This window comes from Heterocephalus glaber, unplaced genomic scaffold (genome assembly GCF_053883595.1).
Source record: "Heterocephalus glaber isolate CG9 unplaced genomic scaffold, H.glaber_assembly_v1.0 deba00001481, whole genome shotgun sequence".
In the NCBI taxonomy this organism is placed as follows: Eukaryota; Metazoa; Chordata; class Mammalia; order Rodentia; family Bathyergidae; genus Heterocephalus; species Heterocephalus glaber.
In genome coordinates, this window is record NW_028258317.1 from 27,725,160 (window position 1) to 27,737,888 (window position 12,729).

General features: G+C 30.0%; 1 pseudogene; it reads right to left on the reverse strand.

Moving 5' to 3' along the window:
- Window positions 1–3,915: 3,915 nt before the first annotated feature.
- LOC101705591 (nascent polypeptide-associated complex subunit alpha-like) lies at window positions 3,916–4,663 on the reverse strand (annotated as a pseudogene).
- Between the last annotated feature and the right edge of the window lie 8,066 nt (window positions 4,664–12,729).

A 12,729-nucleotide genomic window follows, 5' to 3' on the forward strand; every position in this document is an offset into this window, starting at 1 on the left:
AAATTGTTATAGTAAAAGACACACTGTCATTACTCCTCCTCAAAATACTCTTCCTAACTTCAAGTTCATGTTATCTTATCGGTCTTGCCAGTTTTTGAACATGCAACCTTCTGACCTGGAGTCAGATGTGTCACCATTGCTCCACAAGGCCTTGTAACACACCACATGTTCTTGCCACTTTTTGAAGCAATTCTGGAAGTACTCTCTCCTGAGGGTCTTTAGCAGGTGTGATAAAAAAATTGAATGCTGATGCTGAGTGCTAGCTAACAGAAAGAAAGGCTCCTAAAAATAAAGTCCCCATCCACCTTATGCACAGAATCTGGTCCTATGTGACTTCTGGCTTTTCCCCCAAGTCAAAATGTCCATGAATTGTAAATGTTTTGCATCCATTCAGGATACTGAAACAGCCAGGACAGTAAAACTAAATAAACTAAAGAAGAATTTCCAGAACTGCTTAAGGGGCAAGAAAGATGAGATAAGTGTGTTAAAAGTGGGAGGGAAGAGTACTTTGAGGAGGTTAATGAGAATATATCTTTTACTATAATAATTTTTTTTAATTCAAGCATTCATCATATCTTTTCAATCACACCTTATATAGTAGCAATACAGAGAAAACATTTAGTTAAGTAGGACGAAATATGATCAAATTGTAAATATGCATAATTGGAAGTCTGTCCATTAGGTGAATAAACTCACCAAACCTGGTTCCACATATGGAAACTGTTATTTAATTAGATGAAGTGTAGCTTGGGCACTGGAAGTTCCACAATCTTCACAGGTGATTCAATGAGCAGTCAATGTTGAAAACCAATGCATTTTAGAGGATGTTCCAAGGCTCTGTTTATTTTTTCTTTAAAACCTAATAAGATAAATTCTCAAAGATAGTTAAGAATAACTCTAACCCTAACCCTATATCACTTATATCACTTCAATGGCTCTGACTAAAGTATCAAATAGATTCAAAATGAGTTTCTAAATAACTGATGAACTCACTCTTTTGGCCAATTGTTATATTTTTATGCATGCAGGCATGCTATCGGAATTTGACTTGTTACCAAAATTTCACAGAAAATCAGTTAAAATTTAATCTGATATTTTTTCTAGGTATGATTAATGACAAATGATTAATTTTTTTCTTTATTATGCTTTCCAAGTTGCCCCCAAAAAACCATGTAACAAGTTTTTCAGGAGAAAACTATAAACTATAAATGTTATTCTTTAAAGAAAACAAGTTGGTATTGAGGATGTACATCAGTGATAGAGAGCGCGCCTAGAATGCACAAAGTCTTACATTCAACTCCTAGCACTAAAAAATAAATTGCTTCCTAGAATTAAAGTACAGTATCTTAGAAGGAATTTTGGCAATAAAAATCCTATGTATATAATATATAATGTATATAAAATGTATATCTCATATATATTTGATGTATAATAATATAAATTTTATTTAGAATTTATTTTTATTTATTTGACTTTGGTAAGATACAAATATAACCCTTTATCTAAGATTATAAACATTTATAGAAATAAAGTATTTAAATTAATTTTAAGTTAAATTTCAGTCATATTCACATAGCCTCTTCATTTTTTTCAAATATGATTTTAACCAGCAATCCCCAAATACTGGGAATCAGTTTTAAAGATGATCAACCACGGACTAGAGAAGTTATCTCACTTTGTGACTTATTTACAGGAGACAAAGCCTTTAGTTTAACAAGAATTTGATTAGAAAATATATATTATTTTTTTCTAACTTTAGATTGTGTCATTTATCTTTATATAATCAAGATTTTTGTGATATCAGGTCAACCATCTAAAGCTACTATTTTATCTTGCATGGTATCTATTCTGAGTGATCACAGTTCATGTGTGAAAACACTGAAGTGGGCATATGGTTTATGATAACAAATAACAGACCTGATGGCTTCTCTCAAAATTTAGCTATTGAAATACATTCAAATACACAAATTTAATTTCATTTACAACAATTTACAACAATTTGATCATGTAATTTCATCTTAATTTCAAGTAACTTGATGGTTCTAAACACTAAAGTCTCTGGTCTTCATTTCATAAGTCTGGTACTTTTCTGAACAGTGGTGTTGTTGCTTATAAAATTGATAAGAAGTTTCAGTAAAAAATGTAATTTATACTTTATGATGTATCAAAATATAATTTTTATATTGTATAATGTATTTTAGTGAGTAAAACACTAATGATTTAAAGTTGTCTTTATTTTCTATCTCATACTACTCTATTTCAAAAATAGATAAAAATAAAATTAGCATTGCATTTTCAACAGTATAATTTATCTGCCACATAATGAATATACTGTAGTGATCTAAGTTGCGATGGGTAATGAATTAAACCATTATTAGGATACAAATAATATAAGATTGTCTTCTCACATATAATTTTAAATTACTTAATTGTTTTACACATTCTCATACTTAGGTATCTAACTTCTTAGCCATAAGTTAATAAAGTGAGAAAAAGTTAAATAAGGAAAACTGTTAGACATACTATAAATTGTTTGAAGGATTAACAGTAGACCTCCTATATGGTAGAATAATATCAAAAGATTTAGTGGTTCATTTTTGTATGACAGACAGTATACATAGTCAATAAATCACTTGGAAATTGAATCCATGTATATGAAAGACTAAAATTTGCATGAATATTTTCAGCCATGGTTCCCCAATTCATTTTTAAAATGTCATAAAGGAATAAAAAAATGGTCTCATGCAGGTTTAGTGCATATATTTGCTACCCAGAGCAAAGAAAGCCAAAATGATTGTCATGTATTAATGTTGAAAGTAAAGAATAATATTCACTTTAGTTACAGAATATTAAACCTTTAGTATAATATATTATATTATATTATATTATAATATGATATTATATTTATTATATATTATATTATATATTATATATAATTTATATAATATATAATATAATATAAAATATTATACCTTGAAGAAATATCTTAATTATGTATACTAGAAATAAGAAAAAGATATGCATAATTTTCTATTGATTTCTCTTTTAATTGTAAAGAATAGAGAAAATATTATAATATATGAAAAATAAAATGTTTGATTCTCCAGGATCCATTGCATTCCACAAAAGAAAACATATAGTCTTCAATGCCCTAGTCATAGGAAAAAGTTCAGTGTTCTTGAAACTGAAGAGTCAAAGATAAGTCTTGTTTGGTAAATGCCACCTTAATTTTGTGTCAAATACTTCAGAAGGATCTTTTCATGACATTATTTATGCTGTATGTCACTTTTGACCATAAGCTGATTAATTCTGTAAGGACAAGATCACAAAAGAAATTTTGAAGTTCATATCATAACACTGAAAGCAAACATTTTATTCATTCTTTCTAAAGTAGTTTAACAAGTCTGAGTGAATCATTGCTTCTGCAACTATCTTTTGAATAACTTTTGCCTGAGTTAGGTCCTCCTTCCAGGACAACCACAGGAACAAGAAAGGTGTGTTACGATTCTAAATAATCCCATTATAAATAGAGACCAATCAAAATAATTTAATACTGTTTTATGCTGAGTAACAAAATCCAGACGTAAAAATTAATAAGATGGACTTCTTTTCATTTTTATAGGCTTATCTTCCCACATTGCACCATCATGCCAAGCAGCTATAGGAGTTTTCATTATCTTTGAAATTCAAAAATGCCACTAGTGTAAGTTTAGATGTGTATCTATTTCCATTATTTTCTTTTTGTCATTTTGATCTGACAAGTCTAATCTTTCTCACTTTGGGGAATTGCAGTTTATTATTTCATTTGTTTTACCTCCTTATCTGTTATGTTGTCAACTTTCACATAGCTATTATCATCCTTTTTTTTTTTCATCCAATAAGTCATAACCTTATTAGTGATAGAAACAGTACAAATTTCAAACCACGCTGTCGTAACCTTTTTGAAACACCAAAAAAGTCTTCCTTTCAGATGGTTACATTGTTAGTTCCATAATAGCATTTACAATATCATTACTGTTGTTCTTCAGGCCTCGGACAGCCTTTGCCCTCGACACATTTGCTTGTGACATAGCCAATTCTATGTCCTTAACTTCCACGCCTGTTTCATCGACCTCTTCCTCTTCACTCTCCTCTTGTACAGTTGGAGTCTGTGTATTTTCTTGAATGTTCGAGACAGCTTCACCTTAAACTTTGAATTTCTCAGCAGCTGCTAACTGTGCTTGCTGAGATAAATCCTCAATCTTGGCTTCCCCAAAAACTATGTAGGTGTCTGAAGCTGGACTCTTACAGACATCTGGTTTTGTGATGACAAAAAGGATATTCTTAGATTTCCGGATAGTGACTCTAGTAACCTCTGTAACCTTCTGAGACCCAATTTGGACATAGCCTTCCGTGCCTTCTTTTCACTCCGACTTTGTTTTGCTTTACTGACTGGTTCTTCATCGACTTCAGCTGCTGCAGCCAGCTGGGCTTGTTGTGTGGTTGCTTGTGTGGAATCTTGCTCCTACAGCTCTGGTACTGATTCAGCACTGTCAGATTCTGTTCCAGACCCTGTCTCAGCCTGGGGCTGTGGCAACTCCTGCTCTGTAGCAGGGACGGTTTCTGTAGCTTCACCGGGCATTTTGGGCGGAGAACGCGGAACCAAGATGGCGGCAGAAAGAGACTGAGCCCATCATCCTTTTATTGTTTTTTGAACTATAGTCATTATCACTTTTTGAGTTCTAAGATAATTTCATGAATAAGTTTTCTTTTTAATCAATTATTTTGTAGCCTATATTATATCAACTATATGGTAGCTATTTTATATTTTAAATTTTCCTGCTTTATAAATGAAAGTAGCCTGTATAGATTTCATTATGACTTCTTTAGTTATACTTAACATACTTTTAAATATTATGTAGACTGTAAAGTGTGTGCATGTGTGTATGCATGTGTGTACAAAATTTTTAAAAACATCATTCTATGAAGTTAAATCTTTTCTTTTTCATGTACAGTTATAAGAATTTTAATAAATGAGGAGATTTATGTTGGCAACTACTAAAATCAATATCAAAACAATTCTCTTACCTATTATTCCTTCATATTCACATTCTACCCCAAATCCCCATGCATGATACCATTCATCTATTTACAATCCCTAAAATTTTGTATCTTCTAAAATTTAACTATTAAATATGTCAATTTTGAGGTTGGCACAGTTCGCCTTGGAGGAAGATCTTGAAACCTTCTGGAAGTGTTTTGTGTACCATATTATTTATTGTTATAAATGGACCATAGTTTGTCTGTTTGTTTGATGATGGATAGCTGAGTGAGTTCCATTTGGGGCAATTTTACATAGAGCTGCATAAACAATCATGAATAGATTTTTGTATGGAAAAAGTTTTTCACTCTACTTGGAAATTCAAGATTGTGATTGCTAATTTATTTGATAATTAAAACTGTAGTGTAGTTGAAGCACATCGATTGCCCACCAACAAAGAAAAGAGACGCATACTGTACATTCTCAATATTAGCTTTGTATTTTTTAATTTTAGCAAATCTATTGGTGTGTGCTGTTATCTAATTTTGGTTTAATTTGCATAATTGTGATGAATACTGATGTACCTTTTCATGTACTTGCTTGCTAATTTTATATATTATTTTGTGAACATCAATATCATTCCTGTACATCAATAATAAATTCATCCAGAAAGAAACTGAGCAAATAATACAAAAAAATAAATACTTAGGAATTAACCTAATCAAGGAAGGGAAAGGCCATGGCAATGAAAAGTACAACACTTTAAAAAAGGAGATCAAAGAGTACATCAGAAAATGGAAAGATATCCCATGTTTCAAGATAGGCAGAAATAAAACAGCGTAAATTTCCATACTTATAACATTGATATGCATATTTTATGTATTCCCCTTGAAAATATCAATAGCATTCCTCATAGAAGTAGAGAAAATAGTCCTACGATTTATATGAAACCAGATGAGATCTACAGTAGCAGAAGCAATCCTGGGCAACAAGAGCAAAGTGGGGGGCACCACAATCCCAGATGTTGTTATACCATAAAGCTACAGTGATAAGAACAGCATAATTTGGGCGGGGGAATACATGTGGATCAGTCGAACAGAATAGAAGATGACAAAACAACCTCAGGCACACTGAGCTACCGGTTTTTTGACAAAGGTACAAAAGCACACACTGAAGGAGAGATAGCCTCTTTAACGAATGGTATTGGGAAAATTGTCTATCAACATGCAAAAGACTGAGTCTAGATCCACATCTCACACCATGTACTAAACTAAAATAAAAATACATTAAAATCTAAGTATTAAAACAGAAGCACTTAACTTGCTGGAAGATAAAACAGGTAAAACTCTTGAAGACATCGCCATAGGCAAATATTTTCTGAGCAGAACTCCAATTATACAAGAAATAACACCAAGAATGAACAAATGGGATCATATCAAGTTAAAATGCTTCTGCACAGGAAAAGAAACAATTAACAGCATTAAGAAAGAAGCTACAGAATGGAAAGAAATTTGCAGGTATTCCTTGGACAGAGGAATAATATCTAAAATATATAAAGAACTCAAAAACATTAGGTCCTCTCAAACTAAAAGACCCAATAAAAATGATCAATTAAAGTGAATAGACACTTTTCAGAAGACATACAAATGGCCAATAAATACAAGAAAAAATATTCAACATTTCTGGACATTAAATGCAAATTAGAACACAGATTTCATCTTACTTCAGAAAGAATGACTATCATCAAGAAATCAGATAATAACAAATGCTAGTAAGGCTGTTGAGGAAAATGTACCCTTCTTCATTTGTTGGTGGGAGTGTAAAATAGTACAGTGGTACCTCAGTTCGAACTTCATTCAGTTGCAACCAGAATCGTGGAATGAATTTTGAGACAAGAATCATGGAAAATGTTCATGAATGAAAGTACCACTATACAATCATTATGAAATCAGTATAAAGAATCCTCAATAAACTAAAACTAGAAATTCCAGCTAATTCTCTTCTAGTGATCTTCCCAAAAGCATTAAAGAAATTATATTACACTGATAATTGCATACCCAAATTTATAGCAGCAGAATTCACAATAGCTAAATCTTGGGAGTGGCCTACATCCAAACAGATTACAAAAATGTGATGTTTGTATACAATGGAGAATAACTCTTTTATTAAGAAAGATAAACTTGAATCATTTGTAGGAAAATCAATGTACCTTGAGACCATAATGTTAAGAGAAATAAATCAGACACACAGCTTAAATATTGCATGGTTTTTCTTATATAAAAAACCCAAAATATAAATAAAGAGCAAAAATAGGTACCTAAAAAATAGGTAATAAGAAATAAGGAGATAGATCTTTTGCAAATGGGAAGGACAGCAAGAGATGGAGAGAGAGGGATGTAGAGGAGGAAAGAGGATTAAAAAGAATTAAGATATGTTATGTACATGTATCACAAGAAATATGATCATTAAGTAATACAAATGTTTACTAGTAAAAAGTAAAATGATGAAAGAACAAACTTTTTATCATATGAGAGAAATTTGAGTTATTATATTTTTTGTCCTATGGTATCCACTTACATTATAAATTGTATTGTATGTAAGTAGGGCCTAAATTAATTGACACAAAATAGCTATATTCTATTTTTTATTCTTAAAAGCAGCTAATTACTTAATAGTTTATCAATGGTACTCTTTGTTATATTTCAATCTTAAACTCCTGTTCTATTGGCATAATTCAATTTAATACTTAAATTGATTTGTTTATAAAGGAATCAGACATACTAATTCAGGATCACCCTTCTAATTATTCAATATAATATACAATATAGATCATTGTCTATACTTATACCCACTGACCAATAATAATAATTAAAATCCATTGAATACTTGTCCTGAACCAGGAACTTTACTACATGACAGTGTCAGGGATTTCATTTAATCCTAGCCTAGCCACAAAACTGTACTGTAAGTACTCTCATCTTTTTTACATAAGGAAGAAAGCAAGGTTTAGATAGCTTGCCTTGCACATAGTTTTAAAACCTTACTTGTGCTTAAATATGGAAATCAAAGTACAATAGACTGAGAAAAGAATATAATGATAGATTTATACTTCTTGGTAAAAATGGTAACATTTTCTCATTCCTAAATTATACTGTAATCTTTGAAAGCATCACAGTAAAAATCAAAACCCTTAGGAAGTGATTAAAAATTTCACCCTCTTTGCTCATGTAGAAGTATATATTCCACTTTCTGAAGAGATTATTATAGATATGCCTAGAATAAAATGTAAATATCACACAGAGTTGGTTGGTTATCTCAGTTGGTTGGGTTTTCCCTAAATTTATTACCTTAAAATCTTAAATATAAAATTAAGTATATTCAAGCAAATTTATTTCTCTAAATGAAAATCTTTACAACAGTTAGTAGAATTATGAAATTAATTATCTATTGGAAAAATCAAGATGGCTGAGATGGGTTTCAAGTGGTGGAATAGATAAGCATGAAAGACTGAAAGGGAGTTAGCAAAGCAGGAAAGGAGAGTATATTTTGAGTACAGGATTTACCATATTAAAAGGTGACTTTTCCCATTCTGCATGAAATACTTTCTTTCCATTTAAATTTATCTTTAAATGCAGAAATAGATTATTTTAAACTCCTGCTTTAAAACCTACCTTTATTCAAGACTTACATTGATTTAAGACATGATATTCTCTAAATTTCATTGAACAAATTAGGTCATATCACACCTGATACTCTTTAACCATATTTTATTTGAAATTCTCTTTCAGGAAATATTTTCAAAGATAAAATGTAATAAAACAAATTTTTGCCTTTTGCCTAGCCAGGTGTGGTAATACATGCCTGTAATCCCAGCACTTGGGAGGCTGAGGCAGGAGTTTTGCCATGAGTTTGAGGCCACCCTGTGCTACATAGCAAGACTCTGTCTCTAAATAAATAAATAAATAAAATTCTTTGCCAAATTGTTTTAATTGTATTGCATATTATTTGCTATTTATTCAGACTTTACTTTCAGATTCTATAATTAATTGCCTGAATCATTTTTATATGCAAGTAAAGAACTAGTATTTCACTTCACATATTACTTCTGAAACTATATACATAAAATTTAATATGAACTTATTAACATTGCAAAATCTTCTCTAGCTCTCAAAAACAGTTACAGTTAACTCCAGAAGTATTAATAAATAGAAAGAAGGATAGAACCAGAAAAATGGATACAGTACAGTACAGCAAAATGATACTTGGTGACAGAATTTTAGAGGAAGATGTGCTTTGAAATGTTCTTCTCCAAATTGACCTATATATAGTGGCATGATCTACAAACCCACACAGTATTCTAATGAATTTGTCTCTTATTTCAAGGACATGGAAAAGATGAAGTAAAAGCGGCATTTTACTAGCACCTAAGCATTGCTATCCCCAATTAGATTATTTAGGGTTGTAGGTGGGGTTCTGTCAGTGTTGAATGATAGAGATGCCCAAGTATAATTTATTAAACAAATAATTAATAAACCAAATGGATTAATAAACTTATTTTGCATTTATAATATAAAATAACTAATATGTCATTCATTGACCCATATAATATTTAGAATTGTGCTACTATGTTTCCAAATATTTGGCAGAGTTTTTTGTCATCTTTTTTCTTATTGATTTCTTTAGTTCTATGTCACTTATATAACTTGAATTCTTTTGAATTCTTTGATATTTATTTTATAACCCAGAATATTATTCTATATTTTTAAATATTCTACATGGTCTTTAAAAGAATGCATATTCTGTTACAATAGTATTCTTCAAATAGTCTATATTGTTATTGACTTTCTTCCTAATTGTTTTCTCAATTACTGAAAACAGGTACAAAATTACAATGAAATTGTATACTTGTCAACTCCTATCTGAAATTTTATTAGTTTAGATTCACATATTTAACTCTCCATTACTAAGTTTGTAAATGTTCATGATTATGCCTTCTTTATGAATTTATATTTTGTTATAATGGCAGAGCCAGCCTTTTTGTTGTTGATTTCTCCTTTCCTAATTACATATAATTGGCTTTTCATTTTTTGTTTTTGTTTTGTTACTGATTATTGTGCTTTACTTATCATTCTCTAAATAGCATTAATCTACTTCACATAAGGTATAAGAAAATTAAATCTAACTCTATTTCTTCTTTCCTAATCTTTATTATCTTATTTTCATTCAAGAAATATCAGAAAACAATTACCTATTATTATTTTAAGTTTAAATAGCTACATTTTAAAGAGATTTAAGTAAGAAAATTTATAGGTTTACCAATATAATTACCATGTGTGTTCTTTTTTTATTGAGATTTTATATGTTTACCATAACAGTGCAAATTTATTTCTGATTTACTCTTCTTTTGGTTGTATGATATTTTAGTTTAAAAAGTTTTAAATATATATTTGGAAAAATGATAATACTGTCATTTTTCACAGGTCTGATAACTATTTTATACATTTTTACTATAAATAGTATTTAATTACAAACTATACAAAGATTTTAGATACCTATTTATATCTTTTTTATTATTAAATTTATTGGTACATTTTAGGTATAAAATATAATGACATCATTGGAAATTTGCACCTTTTTATATCTTGATATCTATATTTCTTACTGGTATTCAGTTACATCAATAATATATATTAAATCTCTCGCTCTCACTCTTGTTCTCTCTCTCTCTCTCTCTCTCATTTACTTACTCAGGAAAGCTTTTATAACCCCTAACTAAACATATAAGCTATTTACCCACATTTTGTTTTAAACTTTCCTCCTATATGAAGAATATCCTTTCATGTTTGTGTATAAATATTTTTAGCATGATTTTGAAAATTTTAATAAAATCCACCATACTCATTAGTGTACATATAAAAGAGAATGAATTTGATAGATTGAGAATAATTTAAACCCTATAAACTATTCCTAGATTTGTCAAGCTTTGACTTAATGGTGTCTTTGCCACACAAAAAGGGACGCATAACCCTAACCTTGTGTAAGTATTGGCATAGTTATCAAGACAGCACATGTGACTGCAATACTGATGCCAACTTTATTAGAATAAGAAAAGTCTAGCAGATTAGTTAAGCTTGCTCCTGAGTGTGTGTGGATGGGTTGTGGAGGCAGGGTACTGGGTACTATCTATGGTTCTTCAGCAGTTCTCTGGTGCTGTCCCCAGGTCTGTCTTTTGGCCTCCATGAACTAAGCAGCTTTGTTCCACCAAACCCTTCTAACATGAGGCTTCTACCTTAGAGCCTCAACCATGTACTCATCCCTGAAATGGAGAACTACATTAAACCTTTCTTCCTTTAACTGTGGGTATTGAGTCTCAGTAGTAGGAAAGCTAATACACTATGTCTGTTAAAGAAACTCAGAAAATCTTTAATTATTAAAATAAAACACATTATTTTTACTATCTAAAATCAGAATTCCATGCACACTAATATTTAATAAAATTTTATATTTCCAATTGTTTTCAATTTTCAATACTTTGTTTCAAATTTTATACTTTTATTTTCAAGTTGTCAAACTCTCCATCCCTCAATATGTAATATTCAATTTTATCAAGTGACTTTTCTAAAGATGATAAATATGCAAACTGAAAAAAGTGAGAGGATTCAATCTTATCTTCTATTTATAATTGTCTTAACAGATGGATTAATATTGGTTTTCATTCATTTTATTGGTTACTGTCAGATTCTCAATAACTCAGAAATAAATCATTAACAAATTAGATCAAAATATAGTATAGGATAAATTACTTGTCTTCAAAAAACCACAGCAAAGATTTTCTTTGTCACCTTTCCAGATAGGTATTTCATTTTCTAAAAGGCTAAATACAATAAGAACTTTAACTCATGTACCAATTCAAGTTATACGTAAACCTTTGATGAGATCATAAAAGCTTCAGAGTTCATGAGAAAACACCTCCCAGACATTACAAAGATTTATCCATTTGTCTCAATAGATTATGATACTCAAATTTTTTTATATAGATAGAAAACAAGCCATTTTTAGAAAATGTGAAAAACTTGAGTGATAGAAATTGTATATTATTAATATATTTCCTAAATTATTAAAAAGACATAAGAATGAAACCAAAATTATAATCCTAAATCAATTGTGGCAAAATGTTAAAATTTATTAAATCTCATTGATATATATATATATATATATATATTACACCAATCTATTATATAATAAATAGTTTTTAAATTTTGGGTAGCAAAAAGTATATAAATGTGAGCAAGAAATACTCTGTTTATGAAAAATATTTAGAACCTTTATTTAAAAGCCAGATAAAAATAATCAGAGTCAATAGCAGCAACATAATTGATAAATTTGGTCCTACCTCATCATAGTAGGTTTGTTAGTATCGTGACAAAGAAAGAGAAGTAGTGCTACTTTTCATAGATTTCTGATTGGATACACAAAAAAATATGCTCTAGCCCTGACATACACATGGAATGTACTCATTTTCCAATGTGTTCTCATAAGTAGTATCAGCACCCATTGCTCAAGTCCCTGAAATGTTCTTTTAAACTATGCTTCACATCAAAATTTTAGGAACCTGTTTTTTCTCTTGGTTCCATTTTATATTTTAGGTATTTTGGTTCAGAATGTTTAGAATTATACTTTATAACTGTTAGGTGGAGAATCTTATTTGC